General features: G+C 42.3%; 1 protein-coding gene across 1 annotated transcript in view; it reads left to right on the top strand.

Moving 5' to 3' along the window:
* The first annotated feature begins 2,106 nt into the window (after positions 1-2,106).
* Positions 2,107-26,535, top strand: part of SEMA6D (semaphorin 6D) — a 56,762-nt gene continuing 32,333 nt past the window's right edge. Inside the window, 1 exon segment of the mRNA XM_033190220.1 lies at positions 2,107-2,604. The gene's annotated coding sequence lies outside the window, so the exon portion shown is untranslated.

Below are 26,535 nucleotides of genomic sequence, written 5' to 3'. Positions count from 1 at the left end.
TTAAACTACATACCAATATGGAGATGGAGTACCCAGAAAGCAGAGACACCATGAACCAGTGTGGCACAGTGGTCAACTGCAACTTTCTGGGTAATGCTAGCATCTAAAGCGTAAGGTAGGGAGAGGGGGGAGTCAGGCTGGAGAAGTAGGCAAAGCTAAATGGTTAAAAGTGTGTAAAATCAACTGATGAGCCCAAATGCTAATAAACCACAACAATGGTAGCTGCATAAAGAGACTTCTTAGACTTCTTTTCACTGAAATACAAATGAAAGGAGCGCTGTTTTCCTATCAAGATTCTTGGAACCAGGGAAATGATAAATGCTTAAAAGTAATATTTTGGTCTTGACCAAAAGGTAAAGGGTACCATTCTTACCATGCCACAGTGAAGAGCCTACTTCCCTACCTCTCATCCCCAGCAGGCCAAATATAGGGATTGACTCTGAGGTCTTCACTGATATGTAGACTGAAAACATGTCTAATCCATGGCTTGAAATGACCTACCAGCATATCCTTCTGCAATCTAACAGTTTCTTTTTCCTGGATTTAGGAACTCAGTCTAGGGCAAATTGCACTCTTCGGGTGGCACCCTGGAAAGCTGGTCATTGTGGAATTTTAGCAAGGAATTTAGGAATCTCCAGAATTGATTTTTTTTTTTTTTCATCTTTGCTGCTACTGCAGACGCAGGACAACTCAAGAGCTTTCTGTCTCCAGGTGGGTGGCGATTTGATTCCTCATCAAGCCAACAATGACCACCCCCTTGCAATCTTTATGCAATGCACAGTATCCTCTGCCTGCAGAGAGGCTTGCTCCCTTGATGGAGAAAATACAGAATAACTGGACGCCAGGAAACAGGCACAGCTTTCTGGGTCAGAAGTTGGCTGGGGAAGGGCCCTGACTGCCAAGTAACTTGCAATGATGTCAGAGCCCAGCACAACCAGAAAACACCAACTAGCCAGCCAACAAAAGACCTAATAACAGGAAAAAAAATCACAGAGCTGTGTTGCCAAAGCTGTTCTTTCCGCCCCCTACTCTTTTCTTCTAATTGGAAGAACAGCAGGAAAGAGTCTATATTTTAAAAGACTCCTCATCCTTCTCTCCCCTTCTTTCCTTGGGTTACACAGTGTTAACTAGGGAGGAAACAGTTCTCCGGATGAATCCCGCAGCAGTTGCTGGGGGTGTCTTTTTTGAGTTCCTTTTCAAGGCTGTCCTTGGAAGTTTCAGAAACAACGAGGACCAGGGTATTTTTCCTAAATGTAAACATGTAACTGTGTTTGGGAGAAAGCAGGAACCATTGAGGAAAGGAAGTCCTTTCTGGGCCCCTCTCTTCTCTGTTTCACGGTAATTAACCATACTCAAATGAAAATTAAAAGTTTGGCGGAAAAAGCTCTCTTTCTTTTTCTTTAAACGGGCATCATGGTTCATTCTAGCCATTTAGAGCCCTCAGTGATCCATAATTCAACTGGAAATTAATAAAACACAGCCCGTTCTTGGAAATGAAGTTTGAATTAAAATCCTCTTGTTTTGGAATATGTGACTTTTTTTCCCCTTTCATTTGTGACAGTCAATTTTAAATGATGCCACTTCAAGGACATTTTCATTTCTCCCACAACATATTACATGAAACACTTGCCTGTAAAACCGGCTCATTAGCCTGCAAAATTATACTGTACAGAATGGCTTTCATTCAAAGTAGAAATGGGATTTTTAGTAGGCAATTTCTGTATTTTATAAAGATAAAGCAATGTTTGATTGCTTCTTCCCAGCTGTTTTGCTTAGTGGTTATAAAGAGAAGTGGAGTGGGGGGAGGTAATGTGGGGGCGGGTTTGTAAAGATGGGCTTAAAAAATAAATCTTACACTAGAAAACTAAGGCAGAACTTCACGGAACAACTGCGTCCGCAGCTCTCCTGGGCTGCAGTGATTTGTCCTCTGGGTGTCTGGAGGCAAGCTCTGAAAGAAGTGAGCGAGAGGGAAAAAGAGGGAAAGAGGGAGGGAATCGAAAAGGTTGCTTTGCAGGCTGCAGCACCCACCGCGAGCTGGATGACTGAGACACTGGGAGTTGCTGGAAGGAGCAGCTCCTCCGAGGTCGGGAGAGGGAGGGTGCGCAGCAGAGCGCCGGAGAGGAGGGACGCGGAGGCCACCGAGGGGTCAGCAGAGCCGCGGCGCCAGGGTGGGGGCCTCCAGGCGGCGCTGGCCACGGCTCACCCGCGAGGGCGAGCGCACCCGGCCGGCCGCGCCTCCTGCCGTCCGTACCCGGGGGTGGGACCCGCGCCGGGAGCTGCCTAGTGCGTGGAGGGAGCCAGGCTCCGGCTCGCCCGATGGATTGACTTGGAGATGGATCGAATTACACCATTTGCCGTGCATCGGTTTGTTTTGCTACTGCTCTGTCCGGCGGCGGCGGCGGCGGCGGCGGCTGCTGCTGCTGCTGCTGCTGTAAGAGGTGGTGGAGAGTTTCAGGATTCTATCAAGAAAGAAAAGACCTAAGGAGACAGAGGGATATCTATTTTTACAATATTTTTCTTTATTTTCTTTCTTCCTTGCGCGTGGCAAGCTTTTTTTTTTTTTTTTTTTCCTTTCTTTTTTCTTACCAGCCTCCCCCCAATGAGGTAAGAAGGTTTTCAACAATTTGCTAATGCTCTTGTGGCGCCCGGTGGGGGTCGGAACCTGAGATCCCGTATCGGGTGGGTGGGGGTGGGTGGGTGGGTGTGTGTGTGTGTGTGTGTGTGTGTGTGTGTATGTGGCCAGTGGACGGTTGATTTCTTTTCCAAGCTGCTCTCTGCCTGCCGTGTAAGGGACGCGCGAAGGGCTACAGAGGTTTGGCGGACGCGTCAAAACTGGCAAAGCTGGCGGCTTAGGGGGAGGGGCAAGTGGACTTGGAGGCCCTCCTCCACTGTGCACCCCCTTGGAAAAAAACGCGGAGGGGGCACCAAGTAAAAGTTTCTTGCCAGGCAGAGCCAGCTCGGCGTCCCCCACACATAGTTGGGGGGAGCAGGGGTTGCTTCGGTGCCGGGCACGGCGTCTCGAGCCAGCCGGAGAGAGCTGAGCCAAGGCCGAAGGAGCCGCCTGCGGGCTTAGCCGCCCCCTCCCGCCGGTTGGCCCCGGAGCGGACGCTGGGACGGCCGGGGTCTGGCAGCTCCGGCCCCGGCTAGGAGCGGGCGGGCGGGCGAGCATTATTCGCCTGCGTCCTGGAGAAGGGGCGCAGCGCTGCAGCTGAGGCCGGAGCAGCCCCTCGCGGGCGCAGGATACCTGTCAGTGAGCCCCGGGATTGCACGGCCCCCGGGTAGTGCTTGCCGGCAAGGGGCAGGGACTCGGGTGACTTGGCCACCCCCGTCCCCGGCCCCCCAGGCACCGGCTCCGGCCCGGAGGGCGGCCACTTCCCACCGTCCCTCTCCCCCTGCTGGCAGAGCGCGCTGCGGGCGGACTCCCGGGCCCGGAGCTGCCCACCGCCCACCCCACCTCCCACCCGGCGCCCGGTGTCTCCTCCCGGCCGCTCTCCCCAGCAACTTTCCGTGCTTTGTTCCCCGGCTGGAAATGCTTTACGGAAGCGTCTTGGACAGGGTCTCCGCCAGGCGGCAAGAGCTCGGTTCTGAGATGTGTTACGTTCTCATCTCCCCATCAATTATGGATGGAAACAAATAAGGAAGAGTCAATTTTGCATGAGCCCCTTCTCCGGCTGCAAGAGGCGTCCTGCAGCCGGGAGGGAGCCGCCGCTCGCGCCGGCAGCCGCTGGCGGGGGCTTGGTGAGGAGGAAGGTAGGGAAACTTTTATTTCCCGTCTTGACAGCTGCGGTGTTTTTCCCTGGTCTGCAGAAACTGACACAGCAGCCGCCTTTCTTGGGTAATTTAGGAAGGCTTGAAGCTTCCTCTGTCATGTGTAGTTCTTGAATTCAAATGAAAGGTCATAAAGGACTTGAAAGTGTGGACGAGAATTGGGTTTGAAAAATTTGTGTTGCATCCACTCTTGGGACCACTGCTGTCAGATGATTGTTTAAATCCTGAACTTGTTAAAAGGCGAAATGTCAGGGAGCTGGCGGGTCTGGGGGTGTGGAGGGGGATTGAAGTCCCGGTATGAATCGCAGCGTTTGAGGAACTTAGGGCAGTACTCCCTGTTCTGGGGTGACCAGTCGGTAACTGATGTTCCAGCATCCTGAGCCCTCAGCGCCGTCAGCTGGGTGATCTTACACGGAAGGCACAGCACATCGTTACTATAGATATATAGACTTCGTCAACAGTCATTGGACCTTCTGTCTGCCACTACAGCGGAGGCTTTCCTTTAAAAATAACTGTGGTGTTTCCTGTTACTTGGGGTGAAAGGACAATGAGTAGGACGATTTTCCCCCAAAACTTCTGGCCATTAAGAATTTTAAGTCTGTAGTAAAAATTATGGGTGCCTTTTAAGGTTGCTCTTCCCCCTACTTGATATTTGGAACCATTAAGTGAATTCTTTTGTTTATTCCAAAGCTGAAGTCCCAGGGAAAGGTCTAACATTTTTCTAAGCTGGTTTGATCTCTGTCCCTTAGAATCGGAAAAATACTTGTTTGAAGAACATTTTCAAGGTTTCTTCCTTGTAGTATTAAGAAATCTCATCTCAGACCACTGGAGGGAAGGATTTTACTATCCTTTGGTGGCTTAAAACAATAGGTTTTGATACTGGTTTACTCATGCTGTTAAAAAAATAAATCCCCTTACTCTCTTAGGTGTCTAACTCAGGAAATTAAGTTGTGTGTAGTCATGTTTAATGTAGTGAGTGACAGGCATATTCTGTCAAGCTGGCAGATATTACACAAACATTTACTCTGGCTTAGATAAATAGAAATTGCCAGATAAGCCCTGAGATTTGGGTCTATATTACCATGAACCTAAACATCTAGAGATAAATAAACCATAGCTCAGTCATAGCTGAGTTTTTGTTTTTTATAGTTACTGTCTGTGCTTTGTTTGGTTTAGGTCTCTAGAATGTACTTCCAGAAAGACAGTTAAATAGGTAACCTTAAGGCTTCCAAAATGTGTTGTTGAGCAGACTATTTTCTTCCACTGGCACATTTTGTTAGATTAACAACCAGCAACTGTTTCTTACTGCATTCTACAGAATATTCCTACCTGGCCTTATTTCTAGTAGGGATGCTATATCGATAACCTTTTTTTTTTTTTTTTTTTTTTTTTGAACATTTCTGTGATTCAGGAGAGTATGCCAGAACTATTGTGACTTCTTCATCCCCGACAGCTGGTTAGCTTGAGTTTGATTAGATTTGTGGGCATTCTGCCCTCTTCCTCGTCTTTCTCCCTTTTTTCTTTTGGTGCCCTTTAATAGCACCATCTGGTCGTGTCTCCCCTGGTTTGATGGGTTGATGGATTTGAAAGATGGCTGTGATGTAAATCCGTTAGTCCTTAGAGTGAGGGCAACTTAGAAATCCAGAAGACTTCAGTTCTCTTGCTTGCTGCATGCACAGAAAGGCTCTGTCCAGTAACTGTGATTGGGGTAAGCAGGCCCCTACATCCACGTCGGGGTTTCTATTGCTTGAAAGGCCGCAAGCAAGTAAACAGGAATCAGAACCTTGATTCACAAAGATGGCCATAATTGCTAAAGACTTACCGAAACTGGAGAAGTTCTTCACTTCTTGCTGCTCCATCATAATAAACCTTGGTAATTAGCTTAGTCATTGTTCTTGCATGTGAGTTTCACTAAGATACAAAGAGTGAAAAATGCATCTGAAATAGGGTCATTTTTCACCCTTTTGATGCATTTTATGCAGAGTGAAGAGCCTGGCTGAATGCCGAACTATTCGTAGTGTAACCATAGGAGGTGAACTCTTTCCTTGGCATATTGCAAGATAAAATACTGTCTTTTATTTTAATTAATAGACTTCAAGCCTGCATATTCTAGATGCCTTTCTAGAGGAAGCAAGAAGTAGTTGGGGTGTGCCAGCCAGGCAGTATTTATTGAATATTTATCATTTGCAAGGAGCTGTACTAGCCAGTGTTCCAACACCAGGTGAGCTAGATATGTTTCTCTTGTATTTTCAATTGAGCAAAAATAAAAGGAAATAAAGGATGGGAAAACAGACCTTTTGAGAAGAAATGTAGATATGCTCCTTTCTTTAGAAGTGTAGTATTTTATCATAGAGATTTTAAAGCAAGATTACCCATATCAGATACTTGCAGTGGTGCAGCCTACCTGCCTTTAACACTAGTGAATGATTCAATGTACTGTTAGTGTAATTCATGCATTGAATCTGCCCTTAGAGTGAGAGATCTCACTTTCTGTGGCTCATGTGAGTGGAGACTTAGTGTTAATATCTGTCAAAGCTAGTGTCTTAGGTTGCCGCTGCTTCTGTGAACAGCTGCCAACTTCCAATTGGAAAAAAAAAAAAGTGTTCTGATTTATTCCCATGACACACGGAGAGAATAAAAATCACGTAACTATTTTAAACATACCATAACACTTTCTAGTTGAGGTGGCTATTGTCGGGCGGAGTTTTCCTCCTCACACCCTGACAACACTGGCAGTGCCACTGACAATTGAAGCTGCTTGCATTTCTCCCAACAGGAAAACTACTAGACGTTCTTACTTTGAAAAACAACCATTTATGTAACCAAGGGCGATCAAATCAGTGGTCCACACAGATACCACATGAAGTGTACTTATTTCTCAAACTTTCCTTTTCTATTAAGCTTTTGTTAACTCACCCAGATTAGCATTTTAACAACCCTGAAGTGAACTTCTGCCATTCTCTCTACTTGGACACAGTATGTAGATCATCCATCATCCTGTCCTTGGCTACAACAGGCTGCTGGCTCCATCACCATTTGGAGCTACATGGAATCCATCCGACTGTGAACAGCACAGCTGGCTACAGCAATTTTTTCTTCCACACCACTGGCAGTATTGTCTGGCTGTGGTAACTAAAGTTAACACCCAGAACGGGAAGTTTCCATTGTTTAGCAACCTGTCCCAGGCCCCTCATCCAGTTCTGGGGTCGCACCTGCTGAAAGGCCCTGCCACCTTGCAATCGCGTGTTCCATTTAAAAGGAGGCTTGCCCCAACCTTGTACCACCGCAGAAAGATTCTTGAGGCTTGTAAGATCAAACCACCAGAATCACAGAATTAGAAGGAGCCATTCAGCCACCACTCATCTTACACCTTCAGAACTTAAGTCTACTTGAAAAGGGGAAGAAAGGAATGAAGTAGTCTTCAGCCTGTGATCCCAAATGACTGAAGACAGAAAAAGACCTACCGAGTTTCTTGGTGAACTGAACATGTTATTGCTATATCCCTTTTCACAAAGAACATGCGATGTACCTAAATATGGGGCCCGTGTCTACTAGTGCCCAATACTTTCTGTCGCCTTTTTTTTGTTTTGTTTTCTTCTTTTTACTCAATAAGATATCTGTTATAGTGGCCATTGCTTGTTAAAGCAAGAATAACATGAATTAGCTGGCTACATCTGTAGGTTCTGTTGCCAAACTTTTTTGTTTGGATGTTTAAACTTTCATAATTAGGAATCTAGTTTTTGGAGACTGATGTGTCAAGGGGAGACTGCCTCATGTTGGGTGTGAGTTAGCATGTAGTCTTCTCTCCATAACATTTACTAGTGAAATCAGCCACAAAACATCTGAAGGATGATGGTGATGATGATGGAGGCTGAGGAAGAAGAGGAGAAAGCAGCAACAATACTAAACACTTGATGTTAGCTTACTAAATTCTAGGCACCATCCTAAGATCTTTATATTGATTATATCATATAACCCTCAGACAGCTCTGTGAGGTGAATTATGTTATTATCGCTGCTTTATTGGGAAACAAAGTGAGGTACTGAGAAGCTGTCATTTTCCTGAGGTTACACAATGGAAAGGTAGTAGGGCAGGATTTGAACTCAGGCTTCTCAACATCTCAGCCCCCTTTTTCACCACTGCGCCGGATTGCTTCCAAGAACACAGACCATCCTGCAATTTTCTGACTTCCTAATATTTCTGACATTTGTTTTTCAATGAAAAAGTCATGATTTGGGGGAAGATTGCATACTGAGTGAAATGATACGTACACTGTGGATATGCTCTTGAAGCACCATCTTTTTTCTAATCTAAATCATATTGTTATACTTTTAAATTTTTTATTCTGATTGGCGATATAATTATTACACACCCTTCTTTTCAAGCATCCTAGAATGGTATCTTCTCCCACCATTTTTCTCCATGTTAGGTTTTCCTGTCCAAGATTACAGTGGCATAGGACAAATGGCAATATTCATCACTCTCCACCAAAAAGTGCTTCTGCGTCCGGGTGCGATTGACATTCATTTCCCTGATCTTGGCAGGTGAAGATCCATGATGTATCTTTGTCCCATTTCCCGGGAGTATTTATGGGCCCCATCAGCAAAGACAGTGAGAGCTGCAGCTGTTCAAGCATTAGTGACACCAGTATGGAAAGTGTATTACTGAAGTTAAAGTCTCTATTAGATTGTACTATACATTTTTCTTAGTTATGATGGAGGGAAAATCTTTCAATCTATGTGAGTAATCACATACATTGTTGAGAAATTCTCTCTCATGCATCAGCATTATTTTTTGTTCTTTTTAATTCAGGATCTCTATGAGAGGAAACAAAGGGAAATACGCATGACCACTACACATAATACTGAAATGTAAGGTTCTCAACATATATTTACAGGAAGGAATATGGGTTTTTAAAGCCCAATATGTTGGTACATATATAATAAGGCCTCAGGAAGATCTGCAATTACTTAGCCTATTATTGGAGTCTGTACTTAAAAATAACGTCAGGAGATTCTACTCAGCTGAGGAACTGGCACATAAGAACCAGAGCAGACGAAGCTCTTTGAGAAAATAACACTTCCACTCCCCAGGAGCAGGCTGTCAGGAAAGCAGGGACTGAGATTCCCTCTCCATTGGCCTACGCCTCACTTGTTATTATAAGGGTCTTTGCAAGCTTTGTTTTGGTCTACAGAGTTGTCTTTATTTATCAGTAAGTCCTCAAGCCTCCTCTGGGTAATTGGTGGATCAAATAAAGATGTTTTTAAAAGCTACAGAGGGAGAAGAGGAGGCAGAAGAAGGAATAAAGAATGTTGCAGTTGTTCTTGCCATTGCTGGCACTAGCATTTGTTCATTCGGCTAACTTTTACCCTGGGTCTACTCTGTACAAGTGGGTACAGAGCAGGAGAGGGCTCAAAGAGGAGCATCACACAATTCCCGAGGTCAGGGATCTCACTGAGTGCTGTAGGAGAAACAAGGTGTACAAATAGCTGAAATGCTGTGCGTTTTAAGTGCCAGAAAAGATATACACAGACTTAGGGAAATTGAGAAGAGTGAGAGGTTATTTCTGGTGAGGGTGGTCAGGGGAGGCTCTGTGGAGTCACTGATATTTGAGCTGGTTCTTGAACTAGGTAGGATTTGGACAGGTGGACAGTGAAGGGTGGTGGGGGAGGTGTTGAGAGGGAGGGAATTCCAGGCATACAGAACAGCTTAGGCAAAAGCTCAGGGGTGGGGGGGAGCGGTGAGGGTCTAGATCAGTTGTCCGTATTTACACCCTTACCTACGACAGACTTACAATTCAGGTGTGAAGAGGCAGTTTGCCATACAATCCACAAATATTTATTGAGCATCTCTGGTCTACTATACTTAGCCATTCAGCAGATGGCCCTAAGGCTTAAGCCATCAGAATGAATAGGATCAATTCACTAGATTGCTCCGTGATCAGGACTAAAACCCGCACATCAGCTGCCAACTGGTTCAGTGATACACATGAAAGTTGCAAGGAATAAGATGATTTGCCTCAAATTACCCAGCATCGAGTTCCTCTCATAGAGTTGTTTAGCAGAACCAAACTGGAAGGCTGTGGCTTCATTGGCTTCATCTTTTTTCTTAAACTTGAAAAGGTTCTAGACATAGATTCTATAATAAAGAATATGTTGCATATGTATATGAGGATTTTTGGAGGGGAGATAAGGGAATGTGAAGATAGGAAGTGGAAGAGAGGACAGACACATACTGAAACCATACTCATATGAGTTGGACTCTAGTTGCTGCTTAGACTGCAGGTTCTTTGAGGCTATATTGCGCGCTCATCACTGTAAGTTAGCAGAGGGAGTGACATGTAGTAGATATGCAGCAAGTATTTTAATAAATGCACTAATTGAGTTTAACTTTTCATTACATTGCAGATATAGCTTATCATGGCTGGTAAACTGAAAGGAATGAGGTTGGAGCTATGACAGCCTTTTCCTAATAGAGAAAGGGGAAATGACTTGAAACGTTTTTAATACTTTCTTTTGGAAAATTTCATTTTAGGGTTCCCAGGGGGAAATCATACCTCTTTCAGGGCCTGAGTCTTCCAGATAAACTCGTCTGCCACTAATGGTCCCCAATCCCCCACTTTCCCACCTCCCTCACCTCCCTTTGTCCTTCCATACTCAACCCCCTCACCCAAGGTAACCTGTTTGGACATTAGAGTTTCCAAGCCATCATTAACCCTTTGATTAACATAAAGTATAATCAATCCATGGTTAAGTTTAATAGTGGAGGTAATAAGCTTCATGAGAGGAAAAACCAGAAGTTCTGTGTAGTATAAGTATGCTTATTAAAACACATAATAAAGGAAAAATAGAATGAAAACAGTTACATTAGGGAATGATCAAGTCAATTGCTTTGCCAAGAATTGCTCCAGTGGTTCAGTTTTCCATGGTATATTTAAGTCTGTTACAAGTTAATCGTTATGTGACAGACAGTCTTAGAGACGAATCTTAAGTCTGAAGAATCACTGCCAATTAAAGATCAATCAGAAATTATAAAATAGGTCAGTAGGGAAAAAGGATTAAGCATATACAAATTCAGTATTGAGAACTTTTCAGGAATATTCAAGTGACATAAAGCAGAGAACCTGTTTAGTTTAGTAATTGGTCTGGCTCCTACCCAGTTGCTTGTCGAAGTGAAGGGCAGCCTGCCTCCCCCTGCGCAGAGCACACTTGCCTACAGACAGGATCTAAAATAAACTGGCCTGGTTCAACTAGACTAATAATAACAGCTAGCACTTACTGTGTGCTTACCATGTGCCGTGGCACAGTGCCTAGCACTTCAAATATGTTATCTAATTTAATCCTCTCTCTACCTCTGGGAGTATAGGACTAATGGCTAACCAAGAGCCAACATATATTGAGTGCTTGTTATGTGCCTGATACACTTTTAAGAACATGTAATAAATTGTTTGATCAGCATTCTTTGACATGAGTAATATTATTATGAATATTCTCATTTTGTAGAGGAGGAAACTGAGTCATGGGTGATGAAGTCATTTTCCTAGGGTCAAACAGCTAGTGACTAGTGGAACCAGGGAACTTGGACTCATGATAAGCAGTGTGAGTAAGAACATTAGAGTCTGCTTGTTGTGGGGTGTGAGTCTTGGAGTGTGACTCGTAAGCTGTGTGATCTTGAACAAATTACATCACCTCTCTGAGACTCATTTTCACCTTATAAAAGGTGGATGATGATGGTAGTACCCACCTCCTAGGGGTATTGTGAGACACAGATGAATTAATATTTGAACAGCACTTATAATAGTGCTTGGCATGTAGTGAGTGCTATAAATATATCAGTGTCTGTTAAATAAAAATAAATGCAGGCTGGCTTCAGAGCCTATGCTTTTAGCCCTTGTACTGTGCTATCTTTTCACATGTGATTTTATCCTGTCTCTTTAACTAATATATGTACCTTGAGGCCAGTTCCACAACAGCTACCCTGCACTCCCTACTCAGTATACTTGCCACATATTCAGCCAAACTGGAAAGGGGAATTTGGAAGGAGAGGTTCAGTGGACTGGCACCTTTTTGAAGATCCCTGACCCCGAGGTCAGCTGTTTCAGAATTGTGGTGACAAAAGCCTGGCTTCCGCTATCGGTTCTGTTGAAGGACAAAACATGGATAATTAGCACATGTTCTATGCTGGTGGCCCCAGGGCTGTTAAAAATGTGAATAATGTCATAAAAATTTAAGCACACTCCTGACCATCTCTGTCATCACCCACATCTTCGATCTCTACCAGTGGTCTTCAAACTTTAAATTTCATCACAATCATATAGGGTTAAAATGCAGATTCCCAGAGCCCCAACACCAGTGGGTCTGTTTTGCTGCATCTGGAATGAAGCCCAGTAGTCTGCATTTTTAAGGAACACTTCAGGTAACTTGTGCCCATTGTCTCTTCACCACATTTTGAGAAATGGTGCTTTAGTTTAGTCAGAGCTCCTCAAACATCAGTGTGTCTACAGATTGCCTGGCATCTTGCTAAAATGCAGATTCCCATCCAAGCAAAGTGCTAGACCTCAGGGTTACTGTTGGCAGGCCACTCAGTAGTAGATCTAAGACCTCTTGCCTACGGTGTGAGGAGAATAATTATGAGCCAAAGACATCCCAGCTAGCTCATGAAAGACTAAAGAAAGTAATAAAATCTACTCAGAGCTAAAGTGGCTTCCCCCCCTCCCACCCTCCCAGTTTGCAAAAGATCTTTATAGCGAACAGAAATTATGAAAGAAAAAGGGCACTCACTTATTTCTGCTGACTGGCCTATATCATTTCATAAATGAAGTCCTGGGCCAGTATTCATAGCAACAGTTTTTGATTTAATGATAAACTGAGATAAGGGTAATCAAACTTCATGCTTCAGGGCATAAGGTGATTGCCTGCTGCGGTCAGGATGGAATTTTTCCCCTTGTGCTTTGCACAATTGACTAGATGCATTAGAGAGAGTGCTCAAGCCGTGCTTGGAAGAGCTAGAGGCCCAGCAGAAAGCTCCGCTGGCTGAGATCATATGGGAAATAGTTTGGGTTGCGATGAACAACCCCCATCATCATTTGGCTTTAGCATTTTTGTGTCATATTAAGATTCTGTGTACTGTATGTGTGTATTTCTCTAAGCCACACAGTGAAGCTGGGAGCATACTGTATTTGGAAGCAGATGCCCTGTACTCCAGCCCTGGCCTACAGAATGAGCTTCTGAGTTACCTAGGGAAAGCACTCCCCACATGGAGACTCAGTTTCCTCACCTGCGGATGCCTTATTGACCCTGCAAAATTATAATGAGCATTAAATAAGACAATATGGATAAAAGTGCTTCATAAAAACCAGATAGTTGTTGCTCTAGTGAAAAGTATTATTATGATATAATGAAATATACTTTATGGAATCGCTTTATTATAATCAGCCATATATAAATTCATACTCTGTGTGGTGACATCATAAACATAATGACAGCAAACATTTATTGAGTTCTTAATCTGTGCCAAGCACTGAAGTTTTATTTACATTCTCTCATCTAATGCTCATGTCAGCCTTTTGGAGCACATACTTTTACCTCCCATATTATAGATGAGGACACAGATGCTCAAGGAGCATCTCTTAGCCTCCGATCGCTGTTGTAACGAATTTCCACAAACGCACTGGCCTAAAGCCACACAGATGTAGAATTTTAGTTCTGGAGGTCAGAAGTCTGAAACGGGTTTCTCTGAGCTAAAATCCAGATAGTGGCTCCAGGAGAGAATGTGTCCTTGCCTTTTCCAGCTTCTCAAGCTGTCTTCATTTCTTCACACGTGACCCCTTTCCTCCATCTTCAAAGCCAGCAATCCTATGACTGAGACTTCTTCCGTAGTCACTTTTCCCTCTCTGACCCTTCTGCCTCTGTCTTCCATCTTCAAAGGACTCTTGTGGTTAGCTTGGGACCTTTCAGATAATCCAGGAATCTCCCTATTTTAATATCCATTACTTAATTATAGATGCAGAGTCCCTCTGGCCATGTAAGGCAGCATATTCACCCATTCCAGGGATTAGGACATGGACATCTTTGAGGGATGTGGACGTTATTCTTCCTCCCACAGTGAAATACCTTGCTAGGAGCGTGCTGCCAGAGTCAGAATTCACACCCAAGGCTGTCAGTTCAAAGTCCACCATCTCAACTACTCACTATAAACCCTTCAATTTAATCAGTGAAGGAAAATATAAATTTTCCTGTTGCTTTGAGAATAATCCATTCGGGACTTTTAAATATAATCATCATAGTATTAACAACACAAACATTGACCTGATGTTCAAGTCCTGCTTTGTACTAAGCATACTACGTGGAGTCATTCATTTATTTCTTCTCAGCGTGTATATTGTTTATCCAGTTAACCAGATTTACACGGATCCCTGAATCCATTTGTCTTTCACTGGATAACTGAAGGAACAAGGAGCATTTGGGGGGCCAAGGGACCACTTTGGAGGTCTATAGGAATGTGTTTTGATGGAACTACTACTTCAGCAAAGGGTAGTTGAAGAAGGATGGCAGGGGCAGTTGGGCCATCATTTTCTGGCTCTGGCACTGCCCCTTGGCAGATTGGATGGGGTTTGTCAGGTAAGACCAGCCCACTCCATCCGCTGATAGCCAAGACCATTTCCATCCTGTGAGGACTGGTACCCACAGAGACCAATCAGACAATCAGGAGCCTGTATTCTGCTAGGTTTCCGAAGAACTGTAGAAAGTTATCAGAGATCCCTCCCTCACTCTCTTACCCATCTCTCCTGCTCTTCTCTTCACCACACACTTAGCTAATCTCTGAGGTTTAATGTAATTTTAAAGTTCAAAATGTGTGCTCATTACTGAAAAGGCTGTCAGAGCAATTTGAAAAAGGAGTAGGAACACAGAGCTGAGAGTCTGGAAAAACACAGCCTAGCTGAACTGTTAGACAACCAGATTACCTGTGGACAAGGACTGGCCTTGCTAGCCTTAGTTTTCTCCTTAGAACAAAGAGAGGTGGTGATGGGCAGGCGAGAGTCTATATGACCTCCAGAGTTCTTTCTAGTAGTAGGATCCCTTCATGCTATGTTAATCTTCCTATTTTAATCCCCTAGGCAGTACAATCAAATACCATGCTGATTTTAGAAAGTATGAATCTACTTCATGAACCTGCATGTAGCTACCTGCAAAAAGAGACAGACACACAGATAGTCCAACTTCTCAAATTTATTATTGCCATTTACATTTTATAACACTTTGCCCTTTTCTTTTGGGATCACTTAAACTTCATTGCTGCTAATATAGTTTTTAGACTCAATTTTCAGAAATACATAGATAATATTTTCAGTTAGCAGTAATTGCACCTCATTCAGCTCTCAGGGGTTGATGCGTTACCATTGCACAATTTCCCAGTAATTTTCAGTTATATCCCCAAAGAGCCACCCTGCCCCTCCCTGCCATTGAACACTTAGAACTGAGAGGGCAAATGAGTTTCAAAGTAGAGAGCCAAACCTGACTTACTGGTAGTGACTGTTGCAGCTTGTGCTACAGAAATTTGTAGGCCTGCATCCAAGGTCAAAGAGAAAGAGAATGCCTTCATAGATTGGCAAAGTGTTCTGTGAAAAAGGGAGAGTGTATGGTAGCCCTCAGTGAGCATGGTCTTTGTACAGGTTGATAAGTGTTTAATGCAGATGTCATCTGAAGTGATGTCCCAGCTAGCTGCAAGAACAGAGCTTCAATTATTTGATCCATGGGAAGGCAGATAAGTAGCTTCCAATGCATAAAAAAAATTGGCAATTATTACTTTACCCAGTTCTTGCCATTTGATTTATTTTGTTGCCTTTTTCCTGAATTATTCCTGCTATCTTTAACCATCAAAGATTCAAAATATATGGTAAATGATTGTGCTACCATAGATATCGCCTTCACTACACATATATGTATATGTAAGTATGTACATTTGTCCATGCTATACATAGGTGTATGTAAATATAGACATATATAAAAATATAATACACCACACATAGTGCCCCTGCAGAGATTTTAAATGATAGCCTTCAACGTCAGACAGACGTAGGTTGGAAACCCATCCTGTTTGCTTAACAGATTTGAGAAATTGGGTATATCACTAGACCTCTGAGTCTAGTTTCCTTTTCTGTAAAATGGAGAAAATATTCTTAAAGAGATGTGATGTCGGTTAAAGATAATGCATGGAAATTGACCATCACAGTTCCTAGAACACAATAAGGTGCTCAGTCGTGTAGGGTTTTCCATTGTTAGTATGCTTTGGACTACAAGTAAGAGGAAACCTAATTTAAAATCGCTTAAACAATTAGGATCTTATTAAGTCACATAATAAGAAGTCCTGAAATGTGGTTGCTCCAAAGTTGGTTAATTCTTTGGCTAAGCAAAGTCATCAAAGACTCAGGTGTTTTCCATGTTTCTTCTCTGCCATTCTCAGCCTGTTAATCTTCTCCTTTGCTAGCTCCTTTCATGTTCTAGTAAGACTGGTACACTCCAGGTGAGAATCCAACAGATCAAGAGACAAACTCTCCCAGGAAACCTTTCCTAGTAACAGATTTCCCCGAGCTCTCACTGGATAACGTCATGTCACTTGCTCATGTATGAAGCCTAAAGCAGTCTTGGGCAGGGGAATGGGACCACCTCAGTTGACCCAAACGGGAGAGATTGGCTTACCAGTGGATACATAAACAAAATCACCATTTTGTTATAGAGAATTATACATTGTTATTTATACCATTGTTATTTATACATATTACCTACACGCAGTGTACATTAAACACATTTGTGAATGTGCTCAAACTATTCAAAGTTTGGTGTTTGGCCAGCAATATTTTTTTGAAAATTTTGCATACTTGGAACAGAATTTGCATTTGATTAGGCAATTTAAAAAATAAAAAATACGACATTGTAAGAAAATGCTACAAAAATGTAGGCAGCATTCATAAAATGATTTTGCTTTCACTATACTTCCACTTTTTTTTGCTGTAGCTTCTTTTAAATGAGAAATAAGATACCCCTGCCAGATTAACACTTTGAAACATCATAGTAAACACGAGCCGTAATTATGAAGGCACTTTTATCTCTTGAGAGGTGGAGACATAAACGCTAACTCGATTCTCTTCAACTCTGTAAGACATTTCATGATTATAAATTCACATTTTCTCATGGTTCCTACTTCAAAAAGCTCATTAACCCTTAAAGCTCTAAAGTTAAAGTTTTGTAGTATTTCTGTTACATGTGATGAATTCTGTATCTACTGAGGACAGGTACCCACTCACTTTTTTTTAATCCTTCTTATCACTTAATGAAATGTACCGCAGACTACCTGAGTGGAACTCCTAGCCTGGCTCCGAGTCCTCCCTCACCCTGTCCTGTTTAACGTCTTTTCCTGGTACAATAATACAATAAATCAGTCCTAAGACATCATAAAATACGGGTGAGGAGGCTCCTCCTTTACCTCTCTTTGTACAGCTGATATTTCTTTGCAAGAAGCTGTAAAAATTAATCACCTAGATTTTCAATATTTGAAATTTCTACTTTCAGTGTTTTATAGTTGCATTTTTGTTCACCAAGGTAAAACTTCACTCAGGCTTTATTGAATACAAGTCTTGTTCCTTAAGGGAAAGCAATAACCCTTGCTTCGCTACTCTCTCTATATTCAGCCTGCACAATTTTCCTTCCCAACTGTGCATCCTTGTGAGTCCAGAGAGTCCGGAGTTCAAATTCTGAGTCTGCCACTTAACCTCACAGAGGTTAATTTTCCTCACTGGAAAATTAGGATAGTATTTCTACCAAATAGGGATGTTATTAGGTCTTCAGGAGGACATATATGCAAGGCACTTAGCATGGTATCTGACATAAACTCAGTAAGTTATAGTAGTTTTGGTTTTTATATTTACTATTTTCAAATCAAGGATGTTTGGCAATATATGAAATATTCTTTATGAAAGGCTTATGGATTTTATACATGGATTGGTTCCTCCCCCAGAAAATGTATTTGCATGGCTACTTCTAAAAGCATAAAGAGACAAAGAAAATGTAAGAAAAATTCTGCATGTGGCATTTCTTGAGCCCATCAGAGCACAGAAGCAGCACCACATGTACACACGGCCACTCATTATTGAAGATGATTCTGGAGACTTTTTTGTGGTGGGGTGGGAAGGTTTATCATGTTGTGAAGTGTTTTCAGATGATGAATTTTGGAACTTAAAGGATGGACTAAGTACTCATAGTAACTTTCTGGATTAGCTCAACCTGACCCTCAGTCTTAGTAGTAATTTTTAAGATGCTTCTAGGTATAGAATCATCTTACTCACTTATACATTCATTCATTTATCCATGCAACAGATAATTTTAGAGCATCTTCAGTGTTCACAGAGCTTTTCTTCCCCTTTGCCTTGAAAGCATCAAAGGCCAGTAAATCATGGAACAACTACATGCAGCATCAGTTTCCTGGGTATGTGACCTGCAGCTGCACTTGGTCCCATGCTTGGAATGTTCCGCTGTCGCCATCTTGAAATCCTTAATTTTTTTCAAACAAGGAGAATTCCATTTTTATTTACACCAGGCCCCGCGAATCACGTAGCTGGTCCTGACTTCTCCTTTTCACCAATGACATTTACTCTGTATTGAGCTGAGTAAGCAGACATGAGTTGAAAAGAACCACAGACTTTGGGTCTTGAGTTTCCACTGTGTCTCATACTCAGGAAGCTACCTAATTTCTGGCCCTTGGTTTTCTCAGCTGTAAACGAAGGCAGACTACACATGGTCTCCAAGAATGTGGTTGGTAATCTTGATACCTCAGGAGAATAAGACACAGGTAAAATAATCCCAGGCCTGGGTTTGAATTGTAAGTGTGGTGACTCTACTTTCAAAACTAGAAATTATGGGGATTATGGGAATTATGGGGCCAAGATAAAAATGGAAATTAGCACTCTTCTTGAGAAAATTGAGCTGTGTAGTTGAAATCTTTGACTTCTAGCCTAGGCCTACATGCAGTTTGGTGGCTTCTAAACTGTAAAATCAAATTGATTGGGCACTGGTATTATTCTGCTCATTTCATTTAGATCTGTCCTTTCTTTTCTATAGATTTTATGCTAATTTCCCAGGGGAGACTTAACTCACTCCTGTACTTTTGCCACACTTAAAAAAAATCTATAGCCAAGACCTTAAAACTCTAATATACAAATATTGACATCCCTGAGGATCTTCTGATTTTCAGCCCAAGAAGTTTTGTGTGTTGGGAGATTATAACAAAAAATATGTTGCCAGCCCTCTGGCATGGGTGCTAACCAATCAAAACAGACCCCACAATGTGGTACCAAGTGATTGGAAGCCCTACAGTCTTACATGTCAACGATAACTTTTAGAGAAGGCACTACAGTATAGTCATCATGGCCCAAATATCTGTTCTCCAGTGACCCAGACTCTCCAAGATACAAGGAAGAGGTACCACTAAACACAGTGAGTCTGTATTTATTCAGTGTGGGAACCAAGATCTCTCCTAGTTCAGTCAGCTTGCATCTCTGCAAGCATTGCTGCAAAGTGCGTGTTAAAAGTTATAGCTCTTCAGTGGCAGACACAGACTTCAGATACACTCGTTTTTCATCAACTTAAGGTCATTGACAAATGGAAATGATAAAAGACATTTCAAAGAAAACAAACAACTTCAAATTAACTGAGATTCCGCAATCATTTTTAGATATACCTTCAGTTCTGCTTGAAGCCATCATTTCCTTGAGCAAATTTGAGATCACAAGAGAATGCAATGTTCAGAGTGTCTCTAATCACCCGCCTAAACATTTGCATCATTAAGTTAGTCTCTCCACTTTATAAGCCTGCTGTCGGCCTGAAGAGATGGGGAGCTTTTCCATAATGGTAAAAGTCCACAAACAACTCCAGTGTAAGTCACAGTATCAAGCCAATTAAGATCAAACCTGTGACGCTTAGTTCTACACATTTCATCACTTAAGTATTAAGCAATTTTTACTTTGACACTAATCAAGAGGTGTTAATGCAAATTCTTTTAAACAACTCAAGTGATTTAGGGTATGTGTAAGAGACAGAAGGAGAGAGAGGGAATGATTGTCTTTTCTACTTTCCAGAGCTATCTTTGGGCCTCTTAAAATTCGTTATCCAGTTTGTGGGGTTTATTTATTGACTTAGTTTAATTTAATTGTATTTAATTTATTTTTATTTTATTTTGGTGGAGAACATTCTGACTTGAGTCTGTTGGTCTGTTTTATTGTGTAGCAGTAGGCTGTTTAGCTTAGAAGCCTGCTAAGAAAGGAGGGAGTTTACATTTTAGCTCCCAAGCCCCTAATGGTTGGCTAACTCATGTGTTTACGTTTGTATTAGCATTGAGTGGGCTGATGTGAAAAGAGCCACAGAGATAAAAGAAGTCTGACTCCTTGTTGCCCTAGCAGAGGCAGAATTGCAGAATCACCCTTATCTGCTATGATTATCTTATGACTGAGAAAAATGCTCAATGTGACCAAATTTTGAAATAGATTCAGTGTTCCAAGCAGCTATTTATCTTCAAAGTAAAATATAAACAAGTCATATGTAGAAATTTGTTTGTGAAAACACAGATTTACTGTTTTGCTACATATTCAGATAGGAATTTACTTAATGCTTAGTTTGTCGCTTATTTGGATGGTGGTAATGTAGGGTGATGACTCCAGCAAAGAGCAAGAAGGCTGGCACAGAAAATGTCCTTCCTTCCTGCTATCATACACACAGGACTTTAAGCGGGATTTTGGAATTTAAATAAGCCAGGTCTTCATTCTCCATTTCCCTGTGCATGTTTTAGAGTTGAGGAAGATCTTAAATGCCAGTATTTGAACAACTGGGATACAAATGTTTTTGGCTTTAAATATTCAAGTACACAATTGCAATCAGTTTTTTGTTTGCTTTTACTGGTGTAGACTTGACCACGGAGAAGTTTAAGCCAGGTTTTCTTTCTCCTGTGTGACTGTAATTTTAACTTTTAATGCAAAAGACAATCCCTGTAATACCAGCACCAAGAGAACAGCAGTGATTTTGAATTGGCATGGATCTTTGTGAAAATTAGATTAAAGTTCACTCTAAAAATAGCAATTGCTGTTGCTAATTTTACTTTAGCACTTTATATTTCGGAAGCTTAGGAAGGAAAAAGTAGGAGGTAGAAAGGAAAAAGTAGGAGGTCAGAAGGAAAGAGGGAGCAGAAATTATAATATGCTAATTTAGCTGAAATCTCTTAATTACCTTCGTGTTTTCTTAGCGTACACCCACAGTACAAATTAAACAAAACATAATCAAGGACTTGTTCTCTAGGAAGTTATCCTCTAGAATAAATTGCGTATTCCAAAAATCATATCCCATAGAACCCCAGTACTAGTTCTTGATTTTATTCAACAAACAGACAATAACTGTCTTCACCAAGAAAAGGAGCTGTTTATTTGGATGGAAGGTAACTTAATGTTTTTTACTGGAGCATCTTCCCATGCTCCCTTTTTTAAATGTTAAAAAAATTATAAAGTATTACTTTTGAAGGCGAAAAAATCTAAAATAACTTAAATTTTTAAAAATCTATTTCCTTCTAGTGTTTGTCTATATGCATCTCTGGTTTTATAAAGTTGTGACTAGTGAACATACAACCTTATATTTTGATTTTTTTTCGTTCCTAGTATTGCATCGTAAGCTGAAGATTACTGGTTTTCATTATTATTATCTGAATGATTGCATCATATTTCATGAGGCTAGTGTAATATACTTTTAACTACTGTGTGTTTACAATTTTAAGCTGTTTCCAGTTTGTTCACCATTATAAAATAAGTTTCATTTATTTCCTTCCTACTTTAGATTATTTGCTAAGGGTAAATAACCAGAAGTAAAATTACTAAGTCAAAGGTTAGTTTTGTAAGTGTGTGTTGTGTGTATGGGAGCATGTGTGTTACACGTTGCCAAATTATTTTCTAAAATGATTGTACTAATTTACCCTGCCATGTGCAATATATTGATTTCATCCCAACTTTACCTGTATTAAGTATTATCTTTAAAAAAACAGAAGCTAATTTCAACAGTGCAAAATTGTACCTCCTTTGTGACAATTTGAATTTCTGGTATTACTATCAAGAAGGCTGATTTTTTTTATTATTATTATTTCTTCAAAAAAAAGGGGGGATACATGTGCAGAACATGCAGGTTTGTTACATAGGTATTTGTGTGCCATGGTGGTTTGCTACACCTATTGACCCATCCTCTAAGTTCCCTCCCCTCAGCCCCCACCCCACAAGAGGCCCTGGTATGTGATGTTCCCCTGTCTGTGTCCATGTGTTCTCAGTGTTCAACTCCCACTAATGAGTGAGAACATGCAGTGTTTGGTTTTCTGTTCCTGTGTTAGTTTGCTGAGGATGATGGCTCCAGCTTCATCCATGTCCCTGCAAAGGACATGATCTCATTCCTTTTTATGGCTGCATAGTATTCCATGGTGTATATGTACCACATTTTCTTTATCCTCTCTATCATTGATGGGTATTTGGGTTCGTTCCATGTCTTTGCTATTGCAAATAGTGCTAAGAAGCCTGATTTTTTAAGACTGGGACAAGACATTTTAGGGACAAGTTTCTACTGTTTGACACATAGAAAAGCAATCTGAAGGCTATTACTAGGGAATTGTCATAACATCTGTATTCTGACCAAAGAATCTCTGTTTCCCTGCAATATTTCCAGCTCTGACAGCTAATTTCAATCTTCAGCTGGACTGAGAGGAAAGAGCAAAGGACGCAGGATTTCAGGATTAAGAGAGTGCTGAGGGGATCCAGGGAAGGATTCATTTACCCAGCCACCTAAGAAACCATCCCACAACCTAGTGCTTAAAACTACCACGATCATTTGTTTAGCCCTGAATCTACAATGTGGGCAGAGCTCAGCGAGACTCGTCACTACTCTGTGTAGTATCAACTGGGGTGGCTCCAGTAGGTGAGGGGGGGTTCAGTTCTAAGGTGGTCATTCTCATGGAAGGCCAGTGGGTGCTGCCTGTCAGCTCAGGGCTCAGCTAGGGCTGAGAGCTATAGCCTTAGTTCCTCTCCCTGTGGGCCACTTCATGAGGACATCTTCACAAGCACTTTGACTTTTTCATACTTCAGTAGCTGGGTTCCAACAAGTGTCCAAAGAAATAGAAAGTGGAAGCTGCCCATGTGTTAAGTCCTGGGCCCCAAACTGGCATAGCATCACACCACCACATTCTATTATTCAAACAGGTGTAGCCCAGAATCACAAGGAGGATATATACATCCACTTCGGAATGCAAACAATATAAAAAACACTTAGAGACTGTGTTGTGTTTATAAACTGCCATACAGAATTTTCAGCCCTTTGAGAAGCTGAAAAACTAGACAGTTGGAGCACAGTGGACTAGTAGATATTATAGCACCAACCTCCACCTCTGCTTTCCAGAGTCCAGGGATGGGCTCTCCATTAACCTAGTCTACCTTTTCCACAACAAAGAATTCCGCCAACTGTCTCTTGGACTGTCTCTTCCACTTTTGCACTATGGGGAATCTGCAGTATTCCACCACGCCGCCCACACAAGCAATCAGGTCCCAGGGCTTTTAATCATCTGTGTAGTTGCTCTTTCCTATTAAGATAGATTTTAGAGGGGGATCTGAGCGTGTGATACATCTCAAGAAGAATAATGACATTAGGCATATTTGGTCCATGTACACTGGCAAGATGCTTGACTTCTAATGTGTTGACAGCCATATGTATGAGAATCCCGCCTGATTGCTGAGTGGTTGATTTAGGTGTCTCTATGACTAGGAAAAGGGAAACTATTTGAACTGCAGTTTCTTGGTCCAGTCTTCCAAAGAATATTCCAAGAGACAATTTGGAACATAGAAGAAAATATTGAGGCTGGGCGCGGTGGCTCAAGCCTGTAGTCCCAGTACTTTGGGAGGCGAGACGGGCGGATCACGAGGTCAGGAGATGGAGACCATCCTGGCTAACACGGTGAAACCCCGTCTCTACTAAAAAATATAAAAAACTAGCCAGGCGAGGTGGCGGGCACCTGTAGTCCCAGCTACTCGGGAGGCTGAGGCAGGAGAACGGCGTGAACCCGGGAGGCGGAGCTTGCAGTGAGCCGAGATCGCGCCACTCCAGCCTGGGTGACAGAGCGAGAGTCGGTCTCAAAAAAAAAAAAAAGAAGAAAATATTGAAATCATCAGAGTGGTCTTCAGAAAGGGTTAGAATATGACAGGGCAGGGGACACAGCAGAGAGGAAGCATAATGAGGCTAATAATGATGTCAACACAATAACCATAATAATAGCAAATAATTGTACTTATTTGCATAAGTTTAAGTTTTCCATATATTAAGTCTGCAACCCTGGAAATAACCATTTTAGATAGGTTCAGTTACTATCTACTTTTAATAGATGTGAAGTGAAGTAGCTTTTCCAAGATCAAACAGCTAGCGGGTGGTGAAGCCAAAATATTCATAAAGTAGGGCCTGCTTTCCCATTGGTTTATATGAGGGTGCTTATCCTCCAGTGTGGTGAAAGGATGACCGTCATCCAGGAACTCCCAAGGGTTTCGTGCATTGCCACTCCTTTTTCAGCCATTTTGTGGGGTTGGGTTATAGTATTTTTGTTGATAGTCGAAAACAGAAAGTAAAAAACATGGCCAGGCATGGTGGCTCATGCCTGTAATCCCAGCACTTTGGGAAGCCGAGGCAGGCGAATCACCAGGTCAAGAGATCGAGACCATCCTGACCAACACGGTGAAACCCTGTCTCTACTAAAAATACAAAAAGTTTACTGGGCGTGGTGGCATGCACCTGTAGTCCCAGCTACTCGGGAGGCTGAGGCAGGAGGATCACTTGAACCCGGGAGGTGAAGGTTGCAGTGAGCCAAGATTGCACCACTGCACTCCAGCCTGGTGACACAGCAAGACTCTGTCTCAAAAAACAAAACAAACAAAGAAATGTAGACAAGCCTTCTAGAGATAGAGACTTGTCTTCTGATGTACTTCTCCCTCATATCCACTCTCCCTGGTCAGCCAGATACTTAAAAGAAGGGTTTCAAAGGGAGCCTCTCTTTAACTTGGAAGGGTCCAGGAGCCAGAGGAGCGAGCCGTCGGCCCTCGGTTTATTTCCAATCTAGAGCACCTGAGCAGGGAGGTACCCAATATACTCTTTTCCCTGACGTTGGGGTAGGTCCCTGCTGCACCACTGCCCTGTCATGCCTGGAAACAAAGGCTTGATGTTAGGTCTAGGATGATAAGGAAGAGGCCTCTGACCACTGAGGAACCTTAACTTCAGAGATAGAAAGGTAGGAGGAAGAGGTGGAAACCAATACCGAAGACGTAGGGAGACAGGATCCTCGCTAGCCCCCTGCATGAATCTTCTCTTGTATTTGACTTTTTCATAGAAACTTTTACTTATTTATTTTTCTGACACAGTTACCTGCTAGACTATTAGTCTAGAAGGGGGAAATAGTGCTGTTCATGTCTTAAAATAACAATCATAAAATCAAGCTAAAAAACTATGACAGTATTCTTATCTTAATAAATTCTTAAGTTCTCTTTCTCCTCTCTGTTCCTTTTAGTCTGTGTTACCTTTTTCTGCTGCAGGGATTAAGACTACAGACAGTGGAGTCAAACTGATTTAAGCCCCATTATTTAGTTTTGTGACCAAAGGCAAATTACTTCATTTCCTCATCTGCAAAATAGCACCAACCTCCTAGGGGGTGCTTAGCATAATGCCTGGTGCTTTGTTAGCATGCAGCCCTGGCTTGTTACAATCAGCTCTAATTTTCCAGTCTGTGACATCTAGGTATGACACCTAATTCCAGGTGTGTCCCATGAAAACAAAATAAGAAGGCCGGGCATGGTGGCTCATGCCTGTAATCCCAATACTTTGGGAGGCCGAGGCGGGTAGATCACCTGAGGTCGGCAGTTCGAGACCAGCCTGACCAACATGGAGAAACCCCATCTCTACTAAAAATACAAAATTAGCCAGGCGTGGTGGCACATGCCTGTAATCCCAGCTACTCAAGGCTGAGGCAGGAGAATTGCTTGAACCTGGGAAGTGAATGTTGCAGTGAGCCGAGATCGTGCCGTTGCACTCCAGCCTGGGCAACAAGAGCGAAACTCTGTCTAACAAACAAACAAACAAACAAAAACAAAATAAGAAGGTTAGCAAGCAAACTCTCTTCTCTTAGTAGAGCAAGCATGTGAAATATTTTCTGTTTGGGCCTGGGAAGTTATTCCTACTAACAAACCATAGATCCTGCCTTCTAGGAGCTCACAGTCTAAAGAGGAAGACAGGAGGTAGATGAGCAATTCTACCCACTGTGGCAAATCCACAGTAGAAATGGATAGAGGGTCCTGCGAGGAGAGCAGAGAGAGGGATGGAGACGGTCTCAGAGTGGCCCTGGGTCCTAAGGATGACTAGGATTTTGCCAGTCAGAGGAGCTGTTCCAGGCGCAGAGAACAACAGGAGCTAAGGGCAGGAGGCCTCAGCTGAGCTGGCCACTCACAGAGGAACTGCAGCAGTAGAAATAAGCTTGTGAATACTGATTTGAGCAAAAGTGTAAGCGATGTCAGTATAGCAGGGTGATGCAAACTGCGACTAAATAAAGCAGTGATAATAATACAACTTCTTCACACTTGTATAGCACCTTTACAATTTATAAAGTATTTTTACTCACATTTTCTCACTTATCCCTTTAAAAAAAAAACCATGGTGAAAGAGGGAGTCAGCA

This window comes from Trachypithecus francoisi, unplaced genomic scaffold (genome assembly GCF_009764315.1).
Source record: "Trachypithecus francoisi isolate TF-2019V2 unplaced genomic scaffold, Tfra_2.0 Lachesis_group3, whole genome shotgun sequence".
Taxonomy (NCBI): domain Eukaryota; kingdom Metazoa; phylum Chordata; class Mammalia; order Primates; family Cercopithecidae; genus Trachypithecus; species Trachypithecus francoisi.
This window is presented reverse-complemented; position numbering and strand designations above follow the sequence as displayed.